Genomic DNA, 24,103 nt, shown 5'->3' on the forward strand with positions numbered 1-24,103 from the left:
CATACAAACCGGGCCTGTGGCACGCACCACGGAGTTTCAAATAACCGACATCAAGCCCACTTTCAACCTCCTCTTGGGGCGACCTTGGCTCCATGACTTAGGAGGTGTGGCTTCTACCTTGCACCAAATGGTTAAACTTAACCATAACGGGGTAATACTAGAAATCCGCGCCCCTCCTCTCGACGTCAGTTGCACTATGGTTGGAACGGCCGAAACTGCAGACGACCTTTACGGGTTTCAAATGGAAGAAACAATCCAGTTCATCGAAGATTATGATCCAGCATTCCTAGACCCGCATGCATCCCGAGTCATCCCTAGAATGCTGTTAGCTCAAGGTTATTTCCCAGGAACCCCATTGGGCATAAGGAAGAAGGAATACACATTCCATCCTTTTCCCAACAAATCTACTCCCTTTGGCTTAGGCTATGAACCAACAGAGTAAGATATTGCTGACCGCCTGTCTAGGCTACGCCTTAACAAAGCCAAACAAACCACCCTCCTTCCCCCGTATCAAAGGACCCTTAACGGGATGTTCGTTCGGGAAGGAGAAGAACACCCATGCTGTGATTGCCCTAACCCTTCGTTCAGGATGGCTTGCTAAAACCCGGATTTGAAATTTTCCATGACTGCCACACCTTGGATGAGGCACCCCACCTCACCAAGACTAAAACAGCTGAAATATTGGACAACCAGGCTCTATGGACATTGTTTAACGAATCGAGGCCTATGGAGAACGAGACTGTGATGACTACCCTATCTTTACAAGATGAAGGTTTCGATCCAACCCGGTTAATCTCTCATGCATCAACACTAGAAGAGGTCGAGAACGGATGGGTGAAGACATATCAGTGGGTCAATGCAAAAGGAATGGAATTCAAGATGAGTACCGGTGAAGGACCGAAGTTTTATGAGACTAAACCCCAGGCTTGAGCCATATAGAGCACCATTAGTAAAAAGCGCCTAGTAGCTCTTTAGATTGATAGAAAAAAATAATAGAGACTTTAGATGGTCCTAAGGCCCCTTAGAATATAGGTCAGTTTTATTTCAGTGTGTTTTCCTTACTTTCCGAATTAATAAAGGCGTAATATTTCTCCTAAAATTTTTATTCTAACATTAAATAAGCACCAAATGTACTTGCAAAATACTAAAATAAAGAGGCGGCCCACTCTAGGCCCAACAAACAAAGCCCACTCAGTTTTGAAATAGTGACATGGGAACCAATTCCCGAAACCCACAAAATAAACCACGCTATCCCATTTATATCCCCAAAAACCTAAAAAGCCAACCAGTGTCATCACAAGAGTCAATCCATGCAACCCAAAATCAAAGGAAATAAAAATCCAAAACAATGCAAATGTTACCAAAAAAACAGATTCATAAAACATAATTCCATCATACCCTTCACTAACAACACGCACTTCAACCCACCTCAAAAGCCTACACAAAGATCTTCATAACTTCCGCACCCTAACCCCATTTTCAAAACTGTTTCGAGTCACGAATAGAAAAAAATTAATCCGGACAAAAACGCATTTCAGGCTAACAGTCAAAAAAGCCTCCAAAATAGCCTCAAAATTGACTTTAAATACGAGCAAAATATCAAGGCACAAAAAAGAAATAAATGCAAGAACATGTGAAGCAAAGCGTCAAAAATTGACCGCCCAAGTCATTTTCAGCGCCCAGGGCTGGGCGCCGAAATTTCTGACGCCCCAGCCTGGGCGTTGAAACTCTCTGCCTGACAAAAAATTTCTTTTCAGAAGTGCTCGTCATTTTATCCGCACACAACGGAAAAATAACGAACACTTGGGGGGTACAGTACGTATCCAAATAGGCTTACCAAGAATATAGCCATACAAATTAGTCGAATTTCGAATTTCATATTTTACGCGACTTATGGCAAAAAAAAAACGGCAGACGAAAATAATGATAATACTTCACTCATTTGACCGGTTAAGTAATATGCTACCACCTCAGGGCATATCTATTAAAATCTGGCATCCTAGAACTTATTCAAAAAGCTAGAACTACGCGCGACCTGATTCTGACAAGATACGTAGGCAATCCTTACCAAGGATTCGGTCCAATAAAAAAACCGAATATTCTTTGTGCAAAAAGTGTTAGACATATAAAAACATAAAAAAGAGGAGAAAGAAAATAAATGAAAATGAAAAATAAAAATACGCCTTTATTAAAAAATAATAAGAAGGAAAACAAAGTGCTAAGAATAAAAACAAACACAACTGAAATAAATAGAGGGCACCTACACCCTAGCAAGAACTACACTACTCTAGTTCTTCCGGATCATCAAATAAAGTCTTGTAGAGGGCAATGTTCGCAGGATCCACCCCCACGGTCTTCTGCGCTGCCCCAATATCAATCTCCATAAGAACCGGCTCCTGGACACTAACTTCAAAAGATGCCAAGGCTTCAGAAACATTCTCAGTTATAGTCCGCTCAGCCTCAAGGGCACAGACAATGGTGGGAGAAGGATTATTATCATCAACTAGACTAGCCACTGTTTCTACAGGCGGCTGAGCCTTCCTAACCCATACATTGTTCCGGCGACGATCTCCGCGAGAGCTTGCATTTCTTTTAACAACAGCAGACCCCTTCATGTTAGGCATCTTTTTAGGCCTGAAACTGGAACGGGGAGGAACTTCCTTTCGCTTTCGATCAGGACGAGCTTTCATAGTCTTAATACTATAGGTACGAGATTTGGCAGAATCAGGACCCTCATACTTAACGCGAATACGAGGTATCAAAAGCTCAGCCGGCTCCCCATTACGAGCCTCGGCCCTCACATCTTTATCATCGGAGCTCATCCACAACTTGTAGTTTTCAGAAAGACCCACAAAGCCATTTGTAGCTACGGCCCAACGCGGGAGACAATCATAATACTTAGCCCACGCTAGAACCCGTGTTTGTGAAAAGGCCGCTACCTTAGGTGGTACCGTATCAGAAAAGGGGATAGTCTGCCTTAAACCATATTGACGCATGACTCGGTAAGGGAAAATATAAATGGGACGAGATAGCCCCAACAAGGAAACATAAACCGATACATCAGAACCCCTTGTCATAGTAGTCAAACCCCACCATGGTACCACCCACTTAATAGAACAAATGCCATAAGTAAAAAAGGAGGTCCATTCGGCCTCGTCCTGGCCTTGGTGCAAGTATTTTCGGTTACCCAAAGCTATAGGGCGATAATGTTTAGGATCGGCAGGAGCTTCCAAAAGTCTAAGCCGTTCCGCAAGCCAAATCTGCAAAAACAGGGTACGATCGAATCAAAAGAATGAAAAGAAAAAAAAACGGTCCCTGCGGCGTAGTTTCAACGCCCAGGACCAGGCGCCGAAAACTCCAGCGCCCAGCCCTGGGCGCTGAAACTCAGCCCCAGGCAAAAGAAATATATGCAGAAGGGTCGTATGCGTGCACAAAGAAGAAAATTGATTACCTGCAGTAATAGGGGGCTTCCCTTAAAATGTTCAGATTTGGCATCCTTCTTCAACTCATCCGCACTCAGCAAAGTCTCGGCAACAACCAACGGCATAATAGAATAGCAACTTTCCATCTGGCTAATCAAGGGGATAAACCTTATGTCACCGAACTCACCATTGTTATTTGATAGCAAATAGTGATTCAACAAGCAAAATACAAGGGCTCGAATATTCAATTTCTGTTCGGTCATATTCTTACTAGGCCTAAAGTGATGTTTTACAAGTTTTGCCAAGTTAACCTTGTCATCTACAATAATTTCAGCAAACATGGTATCATCTAATCCTAGGAAAGTCCCTATGGTTGTTTTACCCTCTTCAATAGTGTCAGGGGTAACAGGAGTAGCATTAGTAGGATAACCAAGGATCGCAGCAAATTCATCTGGCAAAGGACATATTTCGTTGCCCCGAAAGGCAAAAACATGATGATCGGAGTCCCAAAAGCTTAGGGAAGCATGCAGAAAGTTATAATCAATATTAATTTGTTGTAAGCCTTAAAGTGTCTCTAAGTGGTATTCTTTTAACAAAGCCTTTTCTGTGAGAGTAAGGGCCCGTAGCCAACGCCTAACAGTCCGTTGGAGTGAGAAAGTAGGGATCGGCATGGAAAAAGCAATGAGTAATTAAAACACAGCAAAAAAGAGAGAAAGAATTTGAGAGTGGTGGAAAATAGGGACGTATCTAGCCCCTATATATAGAACCCGATGACGTCCTGATCTCATTCGGAAACGTGTTAAGAAATCCGAAAAAGTCAAATATCACCAGGAAAAGACTTTCAGTGCCCACGGCTGGGCGCCGAAATGTTTAACGCCTGGCCTTGGGCGCTGAAAATGCAGCCCAAGGCCCAGATTTCACAAAACGCGGAACAGGAAAGGACTTAAGACCGTGTTGCTAAACACGAGGCCCTATTGCAAGTAGGATCAAGCCCAAAGCACCTTTAGCTCCCAAATAAGCAAAAAAAAATAATAAACATTAAAACTTGGTCAAAACTTAGACTCGTCTCAGAAAATGCTTATGTACACTTTTCAAAAAACAAGTTAAATATCATGGTCATTCTTCGAAACACCAAAAATGTGTATCGTTAAGTCGTTGGTTTTCCAAATAAAAAATGTTTGTCTGTCAAAGGATTAATCCGGGCCAAGCTAAAACCGGATGTCACCTGAAAACTAAAGTCGCACTCCACGGCTTCGCTAAAGTAGCACACTACTATAAAAGGTCGCTCGCACATACGAGCATGACCCCAAACACGATTACAAGATGCGAAAAACAACCGACGAGCCTTCGGTAGTTACAGTCCCCCGAACCCTCAATCTCTACCTTGCGGGTGTATGTTGAGAGATCCCCACACCAGGGATCACAAGGGAACCAACGGCCGTCGTGGTCAAACATAATTGCACTCCCTTTATGTCACGATAACCGGGTTTTGTCAGTTTTTCTCATTGTTGTTAAAAAATGAATGGCGACTCCTACATTACTAGTCAATTGGGTGTAAACTCACAGGAAATCAAATTACACTTGATTGAATAAAAAGAATCGTCACACCCACGAGGGACGAGGTCACGCATTAGCCTCGTGCTTTTTCGACCCCCTCACAAACGGCAATGCTCAGGTAATCACCTCTCAAACAAAGTCTAACCTCAAGATCACAAGATTGGGATTGTCCTCCCAAAAATCGGGATGAGATGCCGAAAGTTGTACAAGGCCACTCGGAGAGCTAGAAACTGAAAAATGCATGGTCGTGCTCAAATGAATCATAGGCTATGATTATCTGTTTATTTGATCAGTTGAACTTTGAAACTGATAAATACCTTTGGACATAATAAGGATGAATATTATTACCTTATGTTCATGAGCAGGCATCAAGCGACAATGGAATTAGGAAATGCACACTTGTCCCTAAGGACAAGTGGGAGACTGAAGGAAATAATGCCGCTGGTTCAAGTTTCCATTTAATGCATTTAATGCTAAGTCTAATAAATGCGGTTCAGTATTAATTAACAAGTTAATAATTCAGTGAGATCAAGTGAACTAAATGCCTAACTAGAGGCCGCTTCAGTTCAAGTGGAATTAATAATATCAATCCACAACTTACTCTTGACTGAACCCGTAGGGTCACACAAATATTATCTATTCAAGTATTTAAGTGAACATATTATTCATTAAGTACTCTATTTATGATCATTCGGAAATGACGGATCTCGGTTCCAGTGGGAGCTGAAATCGTCAAAAAGGCAAAGTAAAGAATATTTCGGAAATGAAGATATTGACGGAATAGGAAATATGGTTCATGAAGGAAATATATATATTATCCAAGTCGTAGATGTTGCTGGAAACGGAAATATGGATGGTATCGGAAAATATTATCGGAAATAGAAATATTACCAGAATCAGAAGTATTGCCGGAAACGGAAATATTACCGGAATTAGAAATATTGTCGGAATAGGAAATCATTTCCGGAAACGGAAATATTAACTGAAACGTAAATATTTGTTCGTAACGGAAATAGATTCCGGAATCGGAAAACGAATCGGAAGCTCGACGAGCGACAACCCGGCAAGCGAGCCGGCCCATCGCTCGACAAGCAAAAGGCCGAGTGCACAGCACTAGGCGCGAAGCCCAGCACCGGAGCCAAGCCGTGTGCGATGGACATGGAGCGTCGTGGGCCGCAGCGAGCCAAGGCAAGCAGCAGCAAGCCAAGGCAAGCAGCATCGCATATGGCCGAGGCCAAACGGCAGCGCGAGCTGGGCCTCGGGCCAGCATCGACTGCGTTTCGGCCTAGCCAGGCACGCGCGCCAGCGTAGCCCTTGTGGCTGTGTTGGTTGTTTCTTCTTGGGCTTCAAGCAATGTCCCATTACTTAGTCGCCAAGTAAATTTGGCTTTGAGTATTAGTTTTCCTAGTCCTACTAGAATTGGATTAATTAAGAGTTTAATTATTGCTATAATTCCAATTGGTTAAGAATTTCAATCCTAATGGGATTGGTAATTTTTTCCTAGTAAGAATCAAATTCCTTATTTCTTACTCTATAAATATGAGGCTAGTCCTCATAATTCACACACATAAAATCATATTCTTTACATACATTGTGTTCAAGGGAGAACATAGTTTATAGCCTAAACCGAGTGCATAAAACCGTAGTAATATCCTAGTTGGTTGAACCTAAGGCGGATACGAACGTGTTGTGGACTTTCTATGGAGGGGCGACACTTGGAGCTCTAAAGACTTGTTCTTATTCGGTTCTGGAGCAGCTAGGGAAGGCACGCATCATATTTATAGGGTGGAAATAAGGAATTACAATCCCACTAGGAGTCAATTAACTAAATCTATTAGGACTGTAGTTAATTGATAATATTAGAATTCTAGGGACAATCAAATACTAAGTATTTCAGATTTACCCTTAATGTCTAATTTTAGTGGATTTAGGAAAACTATAACTTGTGGCCCAAACTACTTGCCGCGCAAGTAGCTTGACACACAAGCTTGCTTAGCATGCAAGCAACCGGCCGACCAAGGCCTTGTAGCGTGTGGCCTAAGCCCACGTTGTTGCGCTATGCTTGGCGATAACCCACAACACGTGGCCCATGAGTTGGGCGCTGCTGCTCTTGCTCGGCCCAAGCGACTCCCCACGGGCTTACTTGGCGCTAGGCCTGGCACTTGCGCTGGGCCTTGCATCTCGCAAGCTCGTTCGTAGAGAATTCGCACGTCGCGCTTCCGATTCGTTTTCCGATTCCATAATTTATTTCCGATTCGAACAATATTTACGTTTCCGTTAATATTTCCGATTCCGACAATATTTTTCGATTCCGATAATATTTTCGATTCCGGTAATGTTTCCGGCAATATTTCCGATTCCGGCAATATTTTCTATTTCCGATAATATTTTCCGATACGAACCATGTTTCCGTTTCCGGCAACATCTACGACTTGGATAATATTTATATTTCCGTCATGAACCATATTTTCGTTTCCGGCAATATAATCATTTCCGGAGTATTCTTTTTTTTGCCTTTTGACGATTTCAGCTCCCACTGGAACCGAGATCCGTCGTTTCCGAATGTTCATAAATGGAGTACTTAATGAATAATATATTCACTTAAATACTTGATCCGTTCACGTAGTATTTGTGTGACCCTACGGGTTCAGTCAAGAGTAAGTTGTGGATTAATATTATTAATTCCATTTGAACTGAAGCGACCTCTAGCTAGGCATTCAGTTCACTTGATCTCACTGAATTAATTATTAACTTGTTTAATTAATACTGAACCGCATTTATTAGACTTAGAATTGAATGCATACTTGGACGAAGGGCATTATTTCCTTCAGTCTTCCACTTGTCCTTAGGGACAAGTGTTCATTTCCTAATTCCTTTGTCGCTTGATGCCTGCTCATGAACATAAGGTAAGAGTAGTCATCCTTATTATGTCCAGAGGTATTTCTCGGTTTCAGAGTTCAACAGATCAAATAAACAGATAATCATAGCCTATGATTCATCTGAGCACGGCCATGCATTTTTCAGTTTCTAGCTCTCCGAGTGGCCTTGTACAACTTTTAGCATCTCATCCCGATTTATGGGAGGACAATCCCAATCTTGTGATCTTGAGGTTAGACTTCGTTTGATAGGTGATTACCTGAGCGTTGCCGTTATAGTCTCCTTTTACGGTGGGATGCTTGACAACGTCAAAGTAACCAGTTCCCAAACAAGTAATCTCAAATCACTCAGGTATTGAGGATTAGTGTCAAATGATGTAATGAAATTTACTTATGACAGATTTTAATCTCTTACAGTAAAGCTTCATAGGTCTGTCCGATACTGATCTTCTCAAGCAAGTATCTATGCAAATGATTGCGACATTTCCCTGTCCACATAGTTTAAGAAATAGAACTACTAGTCATCTTGCACTCTAGTCGTCTAGCGTTTTCTATGCGTCCACCTTTATAGAAAACTTCGGACAGGGACCATTTTGAACTTTTGACATTCAAGTTCACTTGATAGACATTTCTTAGTCACCGGATTTGTCCTGACAGTCTATCTTGAATATATTGTCAAATTGAAAGGACTCATCATTTAATACTAAACCAAGATTAAATGGAATATGAAAATACATTTCATATATGATAAATGTTCAACCCCAATGTTTTACAACCATGGGCCCCTAACCCATCTTTTAAAAAACTAATGGAATTCAAAACTATGCTTGATTTCCAGTGCCACAATGTGAGTGTTATTTCTCACTTGTTGCATAGGTTTAGTTATCATGCTTTGCCAATCTTAATATCCCTTTCATCGAATGTCTTTCGAGATAGGATGATAAGATATTTTGAGTATGTTTATTCTGTGATCTAGTCTTTCTTGCTAAAATAGTGGTCCTACGCATTTTGCAATGAAGAACCATCAAGTCAGCAGACATGTGATCTACCAAAGTTCTGCGAAGAACTCTTTAACATAAACAACTTTGTTTCATTGCTTCTTAGGCAATAATTACTTTTACTTCAACTGTATAGGTTATTAGTGATGCTTTGTTTAGATTTACTCATCCAAGCAGTTCACATATACATGGAAGACTTTTCATCTGTATCTCAGAACATAGAAATTAATGTTTAATTTCCCACGCAACAACTCATGGTCTTCAATCCATGTTGCCATTTCAAAACACGATGCTCTTTAGCTCATCCTTGCCAATGGTTAACTCCAAACGGATCTTTCTTGATCCTTTGCCAGTGTTTATGCGTGTAGCATCATTAGTTAGCATATCTTTATTTCCTTGAATCAAGAACTATTCCTATGTACCTTTTCAAGTACCATAAGTTTTTTTTGATCTCAATCTAGTTGATCTCCACTTAGATCAATAGAGATTGGTATATGTTCGTCATGCCTAAAGTCATACGATACATTTTTGGCGATCCTCATATTATATCATACATGATAAATTCTTTTGAAGAATAATTCTCAATTGAATTCTATTCATGTAACTTTACCTCATCTAGTTTAAGTAGATACTAATTGAAGCTAAATTCTTTGACATATAATATAGGTTAAGAATCTCATTTAGATCCTTTGATCTTTAACTTAGTAAATTCTTATACATAGTTCAAACATTCTTTACTTAGATTTATTCACATGGGTCGAATATCTCCAATGGAGTCTTTCGTGTTTGATTTATTAAATGTCATTACTTAATCCAAAACAATAATATAAGATCTTTGTAAATAGATCTTAGTACCCAGTATGCACTAAGTTTCGCCTTATTCCATTATTGATGAATAATTTCAAATCTAAGTCATTAGCATTTGAATGTTATTTTACAATAGAGAGATATGTGTATCATACATATAGGCCCAATTAAGTTTTACGTACTCCCACTAACTTCTTATATATCTATAAGAATCATGTACATTTTATGAAACTAAAATACTTATTAGCTTCACTAAAATATATTTTCAATTCCCAATTGCTTGCTTAAATCTGTACCCGAATTTCATAAGCTAGCATTCATTTTAAGCAATATTTGGATCCACAAATCCTATGACATACCATTTAAATGGTTTCTTCCAACATTTGATTGAGGAATACATTTTGTCATCCAATTGTCATATGTACCAATATGCAATCATTGCTTGATTTATAGACTGGAGCATTACGATTTTGCATGAGGTTTCAACACAATCCACGCCATGAATTTGATTGATATCTTTAGCAACTAATCTAGCTTTGTGTGAAGACACACTTCCATGTTTGATAGTTTTCATCCTTAAAACCAATTTGCAACCAATAGGTGTTAATCTATTCTTGCAAATCAACAAAATTTCAATTTTGTCATCAAAACATTGAGTATGTTTTATGGCCTCTAACCATTTAAAACATTGAGTCTATATGTAATACCTCGTATTTTTCTGTATTTTATAAATATATTTTATTATATTTATAAAGTATTTTTATGATTTTTAGAATTTAAAACGCATTTAAATGTTATTTAAATGCATTTTATTTAATTAGAATATTTATTAGTTTAATTATTACCAAACGAATTTATTATTTAATGTTGGGAATTTAATTGGGTTTCAAAAGTAAAACGATTTTAAATGAATCTAGCTCAATTCAATTCCGAGTTCAAGTCAAAACAAATTAAACAAGCCCATCCTATGTTTAATGAAGCCTGAAAGGGAATCCTAAAGCCTAACCCATCTTTGAGTTTCCTAAGCCTATAAATATAGGTGCTCACCCTCAAAATCGCTCCCTATTATTCATTAAATCTAAAAAAAAAGTCTAACCCTAAATTCTTCTTTCTTTCGTCGAACTTATGTTTGGTCGTTTTTCTCCTACTTCCGTTCGTTTTTAGAAAACGTTTACTTCTCCAAAGTTGTAGATCTCGAAAAGTTCTTGAACTTTGCCTCAAGAATCGATCAATTCCGAGTTGTAGATTAAAAGTTATGAGCGTTCTAAAATCCTGCTGCAGTAATTTACTCCCTTTTTTCTCTCGCCTCTCACGCCCCTCGACCCGCACAGCACAGCTGCGTGCTGTTGATGTGTGTTGTTCTTGTTGTTGCTGTGCGTTGTTGGCCCTTGCCCACACACACTCGTCTCTCTTGCTCGCCCTCTCGTCCCGCGCCAGCGCGCCCCTGCTGTTGCCTTCGTTCTCGCCCGCGCGCGCACACGCACAAGGTGTGTGTGTGTGTGTGTTTTGTTCGTTCGTTCAATTCTTTCGCCCAATCACATTTAATTCGTGGTTGTTCCATACTATAGGCCGGATTGGTATAATTCTCTTCTTCCTTGCCTATTCTATTTCAATTCCGTATTTAAATTATATTACTATTATTGGTTTTGATTAATTAAATGCTGGGATCGGTTATGAACACCGAATTTTGAGGATTTGTATGTTTGAATTATTGAAGAATGTTTTGAATTGAAATATTATAATTTTCAGATTTGAAGTATATATTAAAGCTTCAATTTTTATTAGTTTTAATGGTTTTAATTACAAACTATGATTGGAGTTTTAATCTAAGTCTTATGGGCGATTGATTAGCATAATTAGATGATGAATTTAATTATGATAATCAATTATATTTTTCAGAATATTGTAAAGACTTAAAACGTCGACTTTTAATGGTTTTATACATGAAAATAAATTAATTTCATGCTAGGGTTTTAAACGATTGATTGAGACTATTATTTTATTAATGAACGATTAAGTCCTAATTAATTCAAGTGTTTTAAAACTAAACAAAGTTGCTGGAAATTTAGTAAACATGGATAATAATTAAGTTTCTCCATTGTGTTTATAGGAGTTGATTTCTAGTAAGTTGTGATTCACACAGTGGCCCCGTACTTAGGTATTCCAGGTACGTACAAGTCTAGGGCGACCACATTATTTGTCAAGGGACATTACGTGATTATTTATTGATGTGAATCATATTACGTGAACTTGGTGAATTCATATTTGATTTGGTGGACAATCATGTGAATTATTATTATTGGAATTATTGAATTGTTGATTGAACAAGCGTATTGGGATTATTATGAGTATGGATTTCATTGTCAATCATGTTGTTCAATATTTATGCATGTATGGTTTGTTTCACATGCAAGGGATGGATTATTTATTGTTATGCTATTGTACGGGATGTCTAGCATACTTTTGAGCCAATTATTCGTACCTCGTTGTACTATTTATTCTACCACATGTGAAGGGTTCGCTCATGTAAGCCACCGCACATGTAGGGTTCAGTTGGGAATATTATATATGAAATGAATTAGGATTTGTCGTGCAAGGGCACAACCCTCATGTTAATAGGCATAATGTGGAATCTCACTTTTGTGAGAAGGAACCTGGTAGTAATTTCACAATGTCTTGCTTTGTTGATCACAAGTCCTAAAGCATTAAAATAAGATTGTTTTGGTTGTTGTTTATCAATTGTATGTGTGTAGGATTGTTGAGTCTTGAGTTCGCCTTTAATAAAATATTAATAAACGTAAAGTGCAACCAGGACAAGCTTCAAAACTCTTGGAACGTATATACCTTGAGTATGAACAATGGGGGGAGACTTGCCGGAAAGCTTGATCTCCTACTAATGATACAAGACGTTGTTTCATTCATATTATGTGCAGGAATTCCGTCGGTATGGCCCGACACTCGGTATGGTCCGATTTTATTATTTATTATTTGGTGTATGGTTGGCTCCCATCACCTTTCCTTTATGGAATATTCTTTTGGCCCGTTCGAAGCTTATTCTAATTAAATTGTGAGTCAAGAGTCGAGTCAAGAGTCGAGTCTTTTATTCATGATTTGCTTGTTATTTATTTAATGGCTTTTTCATGTTGATTAGTACTTAGTGAGTGATGCATGTTTATAGTTGTATCTCACTCTAGCCTTGTAAGTACTCATCTTTTTGCTGACTACGTGATTTGTGTCTTTTGGTCATGGCCTTTGCCTTAATGACCCTATGATGATCCATCTTTTTCACTTGCATTGTTGGGGAGTAGAATAATATAGCAGGTTGGTAGATCAAAGTACGATCGAAATCATGTGGCTTGGGATGATTGAGAGAGTTGCATGCTTTCGTACTTTAAAACTATTTTATCTATACTTTAATTATGTTTTGAATTTGTTGAACTTTTAATACCTTGGTTTTTGGGCCGTTATGGTTCCAACTTGTAGGAGGCCTCGATAATTTATTATTTATGTTTTTGAAAAGTTAGTTGTCATTAAAATTCCGATGCGTAATTCTGGTACTAGCCTTAACCGTTATCACGGTGGCGGTAATACTTTAGTAATTCCTTTATTTTAAGTTGGAAAATGGTTTTATAAAAGTAAGGAATTATTAGGGTGTTACACTATATATGGCCTCTAACCATTTTAGGGAACCAGAGTTTCGTCATAGCTTTCTTACAAGTCACAAACTCATTAATCTACATGATAATAGTTTGACTGCAAGTTGTAGGTTTCTTCACTATCTAATAGAAGAATCTCATAGTTTCAGTGACTTAAACTCTATGCCTACTTGAGTATAGAATATCAACAGACACTTGAAAGTCCTTTGAATATATGTTCTTCTTGAAGCACTTGTAAAGTCTTCTAAGAGATGTCTATTCTTTAAAGCCACTTCTAAAGCCCTTAAAGAATAAGTGTTCGGATTTTCTAAAGAACTTCTAAAAGCCTCCAAAATGTCCGTTTATGTTTGTTGTTCACCTCAAAGACTTTCGAGGTCTATTTTCTCCCACATGTCATTTTGGAAACGAATCTCCAAAAGGACACTATTTCGAGCAAACAAACATTATGTTCTAAAAAATTCGTGGTAAAAACAATACCCTTGTGTCTCATTTGAATAATTCACAATGAAACATATATCTAAACTTGGCCTTAGTTTGTCGAATAACAAACACTAAGCTCCCACTGATTTTAGCAACACTTTAGATATATACATTATTGAAAAGATATTCTAAAATTACTTTTTAATAGCTTTGACGAATTTCGTTTAGTTTGGTGGTAGTTGAGCATTTTGTTTAGAAATTATAGGAAAAAACTTTATAATGCATCATTGATCGAATCAAGTACTAATTGACTTCGATCATTCCAATTTAGATAAACTATATCTTATGGAGCTCGATCGTGAAATTACAACACACAATTATTGATGATCATTCTTGGTATAAGTAATCATCAACACGATCTAACCTAGATCTTTATGATTTCTTTCCAAGTGGTTATTTTATATTTCTGAATCTTTGAATTAGCGAAACAGATTCAAAATTATATCACATTGAGTAAATAAACCAATATTCACTCAAATCCAGATTATATAATAAAGTCATAAAATCTTTCTTTAGCTTTGAACTCTATTGTCTAGGAGTTCTAACAATAGTTCATATCTTTTGTTACTTTCAACAAGTAAGACTAGTTTGTCTTGAATTGATCTAGAAATCAATCAACTTTCTAAAGTCCATCAAAATAGGGTTTTTGAATGTTACCTTGTTGATATGGTCTAAGAAACAATGCCAAAGGTTAGTGGAACTCAAATTAAAAGATTGATTTGAACCTAGTAAAGTTTTTATTGTTAAAGAGTTGTTTGTTTTAATCAAGCATACATGACTCAACCCGTAAGTGACCATTTCATTCAAATAAACAAACAAACATTGTTTTTGTTTTTCTTGAATGTTAGTCTTTCTGTGTCTGAAAACAGAAATTTAGGTATGCTGATTATGGAACAAAATAGCCATTAATTTCCCACTTGTAGGTCATTAGTGTATCCTAGCTTCCATTAATTGTTTGAGTTATTACCGAAGTAAGAACCTCAAGCGGTATTTGATACCAAGGAAGTTTGATTGCTAGGTCACTTCTCTTTAAACAAACTTATAGGTAGAAACGGAATCGTAAATTCCTTTCATTTGTTCCTTGTTTTCCTATTTCTTGTACCCTTTCTTATAGTCTTAAGAATTGACTTCTCTAGTGTTGACTTTTATACTTTGTAAGACATGTCCAATGTCACTCCAACAAAGTTCTTACCATTTCATTTATGTTGAATATTCTGTTTAAACTAGATGATCTTACCAGAAGCTCATAAAGTTCCCTAAGCATCGATCTATTCGAATGTCTAGGGACTAGACTCATTCGAGAATTAAATGGATAAAAGATATTAGGTTGTTAACCATTGGTAAAGCTGAGTGTTAAACTCAATGCTTTATGATCTCAAAAATACATTGTATTTTGAATTCACAAGCACCAATCGATTTTCCATTCGACTTTGATATTCGAAAACAACCATAAAAGTCTCTAAAAGAAACATACATTTTAAATTGCTCACTTTCTCTCATTTACGTGAATCGTTCTTAAATTCACTACCAATCGAGGAAATTTATTGTTACCTTTCTAAAAGGATTTACTACAGTGCAAGATATTTAATTATAAACAATAATTAAAACATACATTGAAGCATGCAAAGTCTAAACAATTATCATGAGTAATAACTTGAAAATTAAAGCAATCATGCAATTTAAACAAGTCATTGGCATTTTATTCGCAATATGTTCCGGCAGGTGTGAGTAAAATGAATTCAAGATCCTCAAAATCATTGAAGAATTAAGCACATTATGTATTTAGACTCAATTCTAAAATATTTAGTTAAGCAAATCCTTTGCTAATAGTCTAGAAACTACTCTTGATTGATAGGTACGTCTAAGAACTTATTAGTTAAACCTATCCCGTTTTCCACGACATAAAATGACTCCTTATTTGTATCGTTGAGTTTTACCAAAACTAACATGTACTCACAATTATTTGTGTACCTTACCCCTTTAGAATCAACAAGTAACAGCTCGTTATGGCGGAAAACTATTACTTAGATTGATGTAAAGGTTATCCAAGTAAGCGTTATTTTGGAATGGCACCTTTTAACTCAATTTTTTTGTTTTTTTAAGTTTAGAACTTAAGGCTCTTACTATGTTGGTTAGATTTTAAGTGAACTAAAATCCTTAATCATGCAACATAATCAAGCCACAATCTCATGCATTATTAAGACATATTTAAAGTAATAATTAACTTAAAACATGCATAAGATTTAAATGTGATCTAGTATGGCCCGACTTCATCTTGAAGCTTCAACTTCAAACTCCGTCTTTGGATTGGAAACTCCGTCTTGAATTTCACTATGGGAGGCGCCATTTTCTTCAAATAGGATATGCTATAATTAAAACTAATTATAACTATTTGATGGTACGCAGACCATATTTAAAATAAAAACGTTGGTGCATTAGACCAATTTTACATTCAGATTAATGGTACGCAGACCATATTTTCTATCCTATTTGGACCATACTGGTCACTTTCCATGATCTGCAAAACAGTATATTTACAATATATCATTCACCCATTCATTTATCAATTAATGGCCCATATAGCAAGTTAGTAGAAAAAATCATGCATCACATAAAACATTTGCAGCAACTAATCAAAGGTTCGAACAATCTACAAATTATTCAACCTTAATAGTTTTAATCGAGTTGTTTTAACCTTAAAGGTATGTAGACCTATTCAAGAGTTTAATGAATAAAATCTCCCAATAAAACCAAGAATTCACATGCTTTACAAATTTTAAATATAAAATTTTATTTTCTAGTCCAACTGGAAACTTACAAATTTAATTAAAATTTAAAGCTCATATAAAATAATATTTAAATCCTTTAATTTTAGTTTCATTTGATTAAAATTAATTAATTAAATTTTATCAAGGTTTTAATTTTATTAAAATAATTTGTATAAAATAATTTATAATAAATAAATTAATCAAAATTTAATTTCGAGAAAAAATTAAATTACGAAATGAAATTTAATTAAAATCGTTTTTCAACCGAAACAAAAACAAAACGGCCCAAAGTGCCAAGGCAAGGCCGTAGGCCGAAGCCCACGCCTCGCCCAAGCAGCCACGCCGTAGCGCCCACGGGCCGCATGCACAAGGCAGCGCCCATGGCCTGCTTTGTTGCTGGCCGAGTGACGCATCACAGCCAGCAACGCACCAGCACTGATGTGTTTGCTGCTGCGCGCTGGGCAGGGGGCTTGGCGCAGCGGCACGCGAGCTCCCTTGCTCGTTTTGCTGCTGCCTCACCTCTTGCCTTGCACTATGATGCATCGTCGCCTTGCTCGATCACCCGCACAGCACACACCGCACATACCCGTGCCCGCGCGCATGCTCGTGCTTGCTCATTGCTTCGTACCGCATGGGCGACGAGCTCCCTTGCTCGTCGTCGCATGCTCGCACTATGCAACACCCCTTAAGGGTAACACTTAGCTTCCATTGCTTTGTGCATGCAAGATTGGTGACCGATTTATAAAAATTAATAACTTTTATATTTAAATTTAACGACAAATTAATAATACATATTAATTTCACTAAATTTAGGCGAAAATTCGAAAATTTATTATTCAAATTAATTTCCGATTACATATATTATTAGGGATTAAAATCTAGGTCATAAAATTTTAAAACTTTTCAGTTTTAACAAATTTTATGGTGCTTTTTAATCATAGGATCCTAATTAAATTATCAATTAATTATGAAATTCAAAACAAATTCTAAATTATTTGAAATTCAAATGAATTAATTACAATTACAAATTAGGTTGTATACACTACTACATTTTTTATCAAATGCAACGGCACTAAAATGACTAATACAACGGTCCAGTTGATGCCATTGCAATAGAGGTATCTAATGCAACGCCTATATTCTATTACAACAGTTTATGTCATACCGTCGTGTTAGCTTGGCTAATGCAACGACTAAAGCAACAGCTTTACTTTTATGTTATTACAAAAAAAAAAAAAAAGCACGCACTCACGTGTCAGGACACACCAGTACCCTACTAGCCCATTTTCTTTTTCATCGCCTCCTTCCTCCAAAACCCTTCTACTCTCTCACTTAGGGTTTTGAGAAAGTTCATTGCCGAAATTCATTCGAGATTCGGCGTCGGGATCTTTGAAAGATCTGTCATCAAAATCCTCGAAGATTGGAAAGGTCTCAATTTTTCTTGTATTTGGAGGCCCATCTTAATTGAAGGTATCTCTTATATTTTTTACTTACAATTGGATGTTTTTATCAGTTTTTGGAACAAATAGGCATTTAAATCATTTGTATATTGACTTGAAAAAACGAATTGTTATTGTCGAATTCCTACAATTTCTTCATATATGACATTTTTCTGTGTTAATTTCCCTAAACTTTGTCCATTTCTTTCCGATTTGTTGATCTATTGTATTCAGCTTCGTCAATGAGGTAATTGATTTTCCTTAAATCCTCTATTTTCTCCATGGATTTTTTTAGGGGACATTAATAACTCTGTAAAATTCTGGCTTTAAATAACGAAGTGATGCTGGTTAAATTGTATAATTTTTTAATTATATAGGTCCAAAAGCAATTTTCGGAGTGTGAATGGGTTTTCCGTGAAAAAAGGAAGAGTAAAAGCGAAATAGCTAAATTTAGGTTATGAGTTTAAGTTAAAAGATAGAAATAGGACAACTTTCTACAACTATTTGTGTTACTGTTGAAATTTTGATGTCAATAAATATGAAATGATGATTTTGTGGTGCTGGGGTTGGAGTAATGTTTAACCTTGAATGCTATTAATAGATTCTACAACAATAGTCAAATATAATTCATACACATCGTATCGTGGTTTACATTGCTTGTGTTTTCTTGGAAGTATTGAACAAAAGTTATTGGAAAAACTTTTAAATAAACTTCCCCTATTTTATTCAAGGTAATGGAAAGAATTCTTGTATGTTTAAGTAATACCCCGAATTTTTAAAAATTCGATTAATTATGCTTAATTATTTTTATTTAGCTTAAAATCGTTTTAAATCCTAAATTCGAACTTTATTTTAATTAACGAAGTTTTATTTCGCTTGAATTTTTAATATTGCTACACGATTTGTTTTTCAATTCATAATTTAATTTTCATATTTACGAGCTTAACGACCCTTTTAAATGTTAATTATTTTCGGATTTTTAATAATTTTGGAACGTTCTTATTTTATTCGAAAACTAAATTTATTTTTCGTTAACGATATTTTTATAAAGGATTATTTTAAAACTTAATTTTAATTAAACATTTCTATTCAAATTATTTTCCTAAAAATAAAAACCAATTTTCAGAAATCTTGCCTAACTAAGTGAAATGACCAAAATGCCCCTAAGGAACAAATTGGCATCTTTCTATCTCCTTCCTTGCTATTCACGTACAAACAATAGCATACAAACAAGAACAAGAATTCCACCCATAATTCAGTCTACTTTCATGCCTTATTTTCCAAGGATTTCAGCTTATTATTCACTCAACTCCACACTATAAACAAGCCACAAATTGTCACCATTTTTCCAACAAAATCAGTTAACCAAAAACTGAAAATCATTCTCCCTTGTTTCCTCTGATTCGAGCCACCACAACAAACACCACCAACAACCACATCTGCCACCACCTCAACCACCAACTACCACCACTATCACCTCCGTCCCACACCAGTCAACCACCCTGACCACTGCCCACCGTCACACGCACCACCGTCCCCTGCTTCCCCTCCTTCTCAACTCCCCTGCCTCTCCCTCTTTTCTCTTCGTTGTACCACACCCGCAGCCACCAACTCAGCACCACCACCACCACCTCCATCCACCACATCCACCTTGTAAACAACAGCCGCCCCCAAAAACTCCGGCGAACCGTTGCGCCGCCGCCCAGAACCAAACTGAAATACCCCCTTCCCTATTTTGCGCAACCTCTCCCCTGCCTTTGCTCTCCTTCGCGCCCAGCCGTCGCCGTCGCCATGCTGCCACGTTCCTCCTCCCTTCTCTTCTGTGCGCAAGCCACGACCACCGCACCTCCCTGAACCACCCCACGTTCCCCTTCCCTGTTCTCTCCCCTTTTCGCACCCCCTCTCTTCCTTGTTTCTCCGCCACCGCGGAATCACACCATCACCGTCACCTCAGGCGCGATTTACGCTGCTGCACCGCCCAGCTCAGGCGGCCACCCTCCCCTCCCTCCTCTCCTCTCCTCTCCTCTCCTCTCCTCCTCCCTTTCGTGCTTCTCTGCTTGCATCCCCTTTTGCTCGTGCTTTTCTTTCCAGAAAACCAAAACCAATATTTGGTCCTTGGTTTTTATTCTCCTTAAAACCCACAAATTAATTGGGCCACTCTAGTTTGGGTTTTGGTAAGAAACTAGTTTGCTATTTCAGATTTTGTAACTTATTAATCTCCATGTTTTAATAAAAAATTTATGATATAATTATTATTATTTACTAACAAATTGTTTACTATTTTAAGGCTTAATTATCGATTTTCCTAAAATAAGTTACTAGTTTTAATCATCAAAATTGGAATTTAAATACTTGTCATGTAAATTGATTTATGAATTATAAATTTATATTTTTTTAGAAATTTCGATTAAAAACAATATTTTCTTTAAGTTTATGAAATTATATTTTTATCAAAATTCGTTATTTATAACATCACTACTTATAAAATTTATTATTTATAAAATATCGATTTTAGATTATTTGTCGATTTAATACTAATTCGATAATTTAATATTTTGAAAGAAATTGGACTCGGGGCTCTGGAAGGACGATCCATCAGACAAGAAGTATAAAAACTACGGTTGAGGTAACGGTTATTGCTAGTACCGGCAATCCCTTCGAAATGTATTTATGTACGAATGATGTTATGAATGATTGATGTTTCATAATGATGTTTTATGATTTGCGGGATTACAAATATGATTCGATTGAATTGTTTTATGATAATGCAGCTTTATGCAAAGTATCGATTTAATGAATTATTATTCCTGAAAAAAATGATGTTATGAAAAACGAGATTTAATGGTTTTGTTGAACCACCCTGAATGAATGAGACTTTCCTGATTAATGTTCAACTAAAAGAAATGTAAACATGATAAATGAAAGTGTAAGAACTAGTCAAGTTCCCCTGTTATGGAGCCCAGGCTCCCCCTGATAAGAAGCACTGGCTTCCCCTGATATGGAACTAAGGTTCCCCCTGATAAGAATCACTGGCTTCCCCTGATATGGAACCAAGGTTCCCCCTGATAAGAAGCACTGGCTTCCCCTGATATGGAACCAAGGTTCGCCCTGATAAGAAGCACTGACTTCCCCTGTTATGGAGCACTGGCTCCCCCTGTTATGAAGCACTGGCTTCCCCTGTTCATAGGAGACGTCCTACCATGTTTTCCTGTAAAGTCCTGACGACCAGAATAATACTGTTAAAAGGAAAAAGATTAATGAAATGATGTTCCTGAAATGATGTTCTTGAAACGATATTAATGAAATGATATTCCTGAAATGATATTTCTAAAATGATGCTTCTGAAATGATGATTTATTAAATGTTTTACTATATTCTATTCTCCCTGTTTATTAAATAAAATTAATTGAAATGATGTTACGATGCTAGGGTAACTCGTTACTGATTCTTCGGCTCACCGTTTTGTTTTCCGTTTTAGGTACTGCTGGGGACCACGGAAACGACTAGTGGCGAGGATTTCACTATTACAAAGTTCACCTAAGTTAATGTTAAGTTGTAACAAGTTTAAGGGAAGATTCTTGATTAAGTTACGTACTTTTATTAAGGAATTAAAAAGGATTATTATGTTAATTTTGGAGTTTAATAGCTTATGATTGATAGTTGCCTTGTAATTCCCAAGAGGGAGTTACGGCATGTAATGTCTCGACCGAATTAGGTTAATTCCGCTGCTAATTATGCTTTAATAATTGAATTAGAGGTCGGGGTGTTACAGTTTGGTACTCAGAGCAAAGGTTCTGGACCATAAGTGCTAAACTTTACCGGTTTTGCACGTAATAGAATTCAATAGGCTTTAAGCAAAGAGTTTTAAGGAATAAGCTAAAAAGGAATATGATAAAATCATGTCAAGTTAAAATGAAATGAGTGAGAGCGTAGGAACGCACGGGATAAAAGGGATTTAATTCCTCTGTTATTTATGTTTTCTTGATTGAATATGTTATGTGAAATATCGATTATCGAGGTTACTAATGATGCCACGAACGAAGCTCGCAAGCGCAACATCCACGATGGCGCCAACGCTAATATTGTTTTAATTTTGTTCTCTATCGCTTTGGATCCGAACTTCCCTTGTTTTCATGTTTATCATGTCATGTTATGAGTTTCCTACCCTAGACAGACTAGGTAAAGTTTAAGCATTACTGTTTTCTTGGAAGAAGTTAAGTTAAGCACGGAGTGAACAAAAAGACTTTGTGGATATGAATTATTTCGAGGAATTTTTTTTAAAATCTTTAAGGATAGTATAAATGTTAAGAGCACCAAGCGAGCATAAGGTTGTATTTCATGAGTGGTTGATCACTAATTAAGTTGAGATTATTCGAAGTTTAAAAATGTGCAAATTGTGGATGAAATTAATTCTAGCGTTACCTTCCCATGTTATCCATGATGAATATTTTGGTGTTTATAAGTGCAAAAGTCTAGTATCTGAGAGATGATTGATATGCCTTTATTAAGGAATCTAAGAAGTTATACATGAATGTTATGAACCACATGAGTTATGGTAAAAGACCCGTTTGAGTTGACACATGAATAAGATCTTGAGGATTTATAAAAAAGGAGTTATGAAGAATTAGTCTATCAAAAGGTTGAATGATAGAGCATCGAAAGAGCATGAGTTTGTATTTCGTAAGTGGCAAATTAACAAATAAATCGAGGTTTAAAGCATTGAAGTTATAATTGAAATCAATTCTTAGTTTACTTTTCTGCATCATTGGTAAGGACTATTTTTATGAAGTTATTTGAAAGGATGCTCGATAATCTCCATCAAGAAAGCTAAGCGAAAGAATTTAAGGTTCTGCAAAATGTTATGTGGAAAACATGAATTATGGTGAAAATATGGAATTGAGTTTGCAGATAAAGCTTTGAGGAACTTACCAAAATAAGTTATCGAGAATTAGTCTGTCTATAAGGTTGATGATATCAATGAATGTTATGAAGTTCGAAAATAATTATGAATGATTGAGGAATGCAATGGAGTTAAGAAAAGAAATCGACGAAATGACATGTCTGTAAATCCAGGTAGTCTGAACTAAGTTACTGGAACCTAGATTGTTTCTGATAAGGGCACGTGTGATGGCATAGAATTATCCGCCAAAACCCAAGGTGAAGGAAATAATGCCCTTGGTCCAAGTATACATTCTATGTTAAGTCTAATAAGTGCGGTTCAGTATTAATTAACAAGTTAATAATTCAGTGAGATCAAGTGAGCTGAATGCCTAGCTAGAGGCCGCTTCAGTTCAAGTGGAATTAATGATATTAATCCACAGCTTACTCTTGACTGAACCCGTAGGGTCACACAAATAGTACGTAAACGGATCAAGTATTTAATGGCATTAAATACTCCATCTATGGATATTCAGAATCGACGGATCTTGGTTTCAGTGGGAGTTGAGATCGTCACAGGCAAGAAATGAATACTCCGGAAACGATGATATTGCCGGAAACGGAAATATGGATCGTATCGGAAATATAAATATTATCCAAGTCGTAGATGTTGCCGGAAACGGAAACATGGTACGTATCGGGAAATATTATCGGAAATGGAAATATTGACGGAATCGGAAATATTGCCGGAAATGGAAATATTGTAAGAATCGGAAATATTATCGGAATCGGAAAATAATTCCGGAAACGGAAATATTAAATATTTGTTCGAAACGGAAATTAATTCTGGAATCGAAAATATTAAATATTGTTCGTATCGGAAATATATTCCGGAATCGGGAATTTAATCGGAAGCGTATCGTACGAATAAGCATCGGACGAGGCCTGCCGGACGAGGGCCCAGCACGAAGCCAGGCCATCGCCCAGCAAGCCAAGCGTGCCACACGAACAGCCAAGGCCACGCCAGGCCCAGCACAAGGCCAGGCCGTGGCAGCGCGCACAGCGCGCGCAGCGCGCGCAGCTGCGAGCAGTGGGCTGCGAGCATTGCTGCAGCTCGCGTGGGCTTGTAGCTCGCGTGGGCCGTGCGGCCGTGTGGGCTGTGCGCGGGCATGGCCTGCACGCTTGCGGGTCATGCTCGCGTAAGTGTTTGTGTTCGCGTACG

The sequence above is a fragment of the Spinacia oleracea genome, chromosome 3 (assembly GCF_020520425.1).
Source record: "Spinacia oleracea cultivar Varoflay chromosome 3, BTI_SOV_V1, whole genome shotgun sequence".
In the NCBI taxonomy this organism is placed as follows: domain Eukaryota; kingdom Viridiplantae; phylum Streptophyta; class Magnoliopsida; order Caryophyllales; family Amaranthaceae; genus Spinacia; species Spinacia oleracea.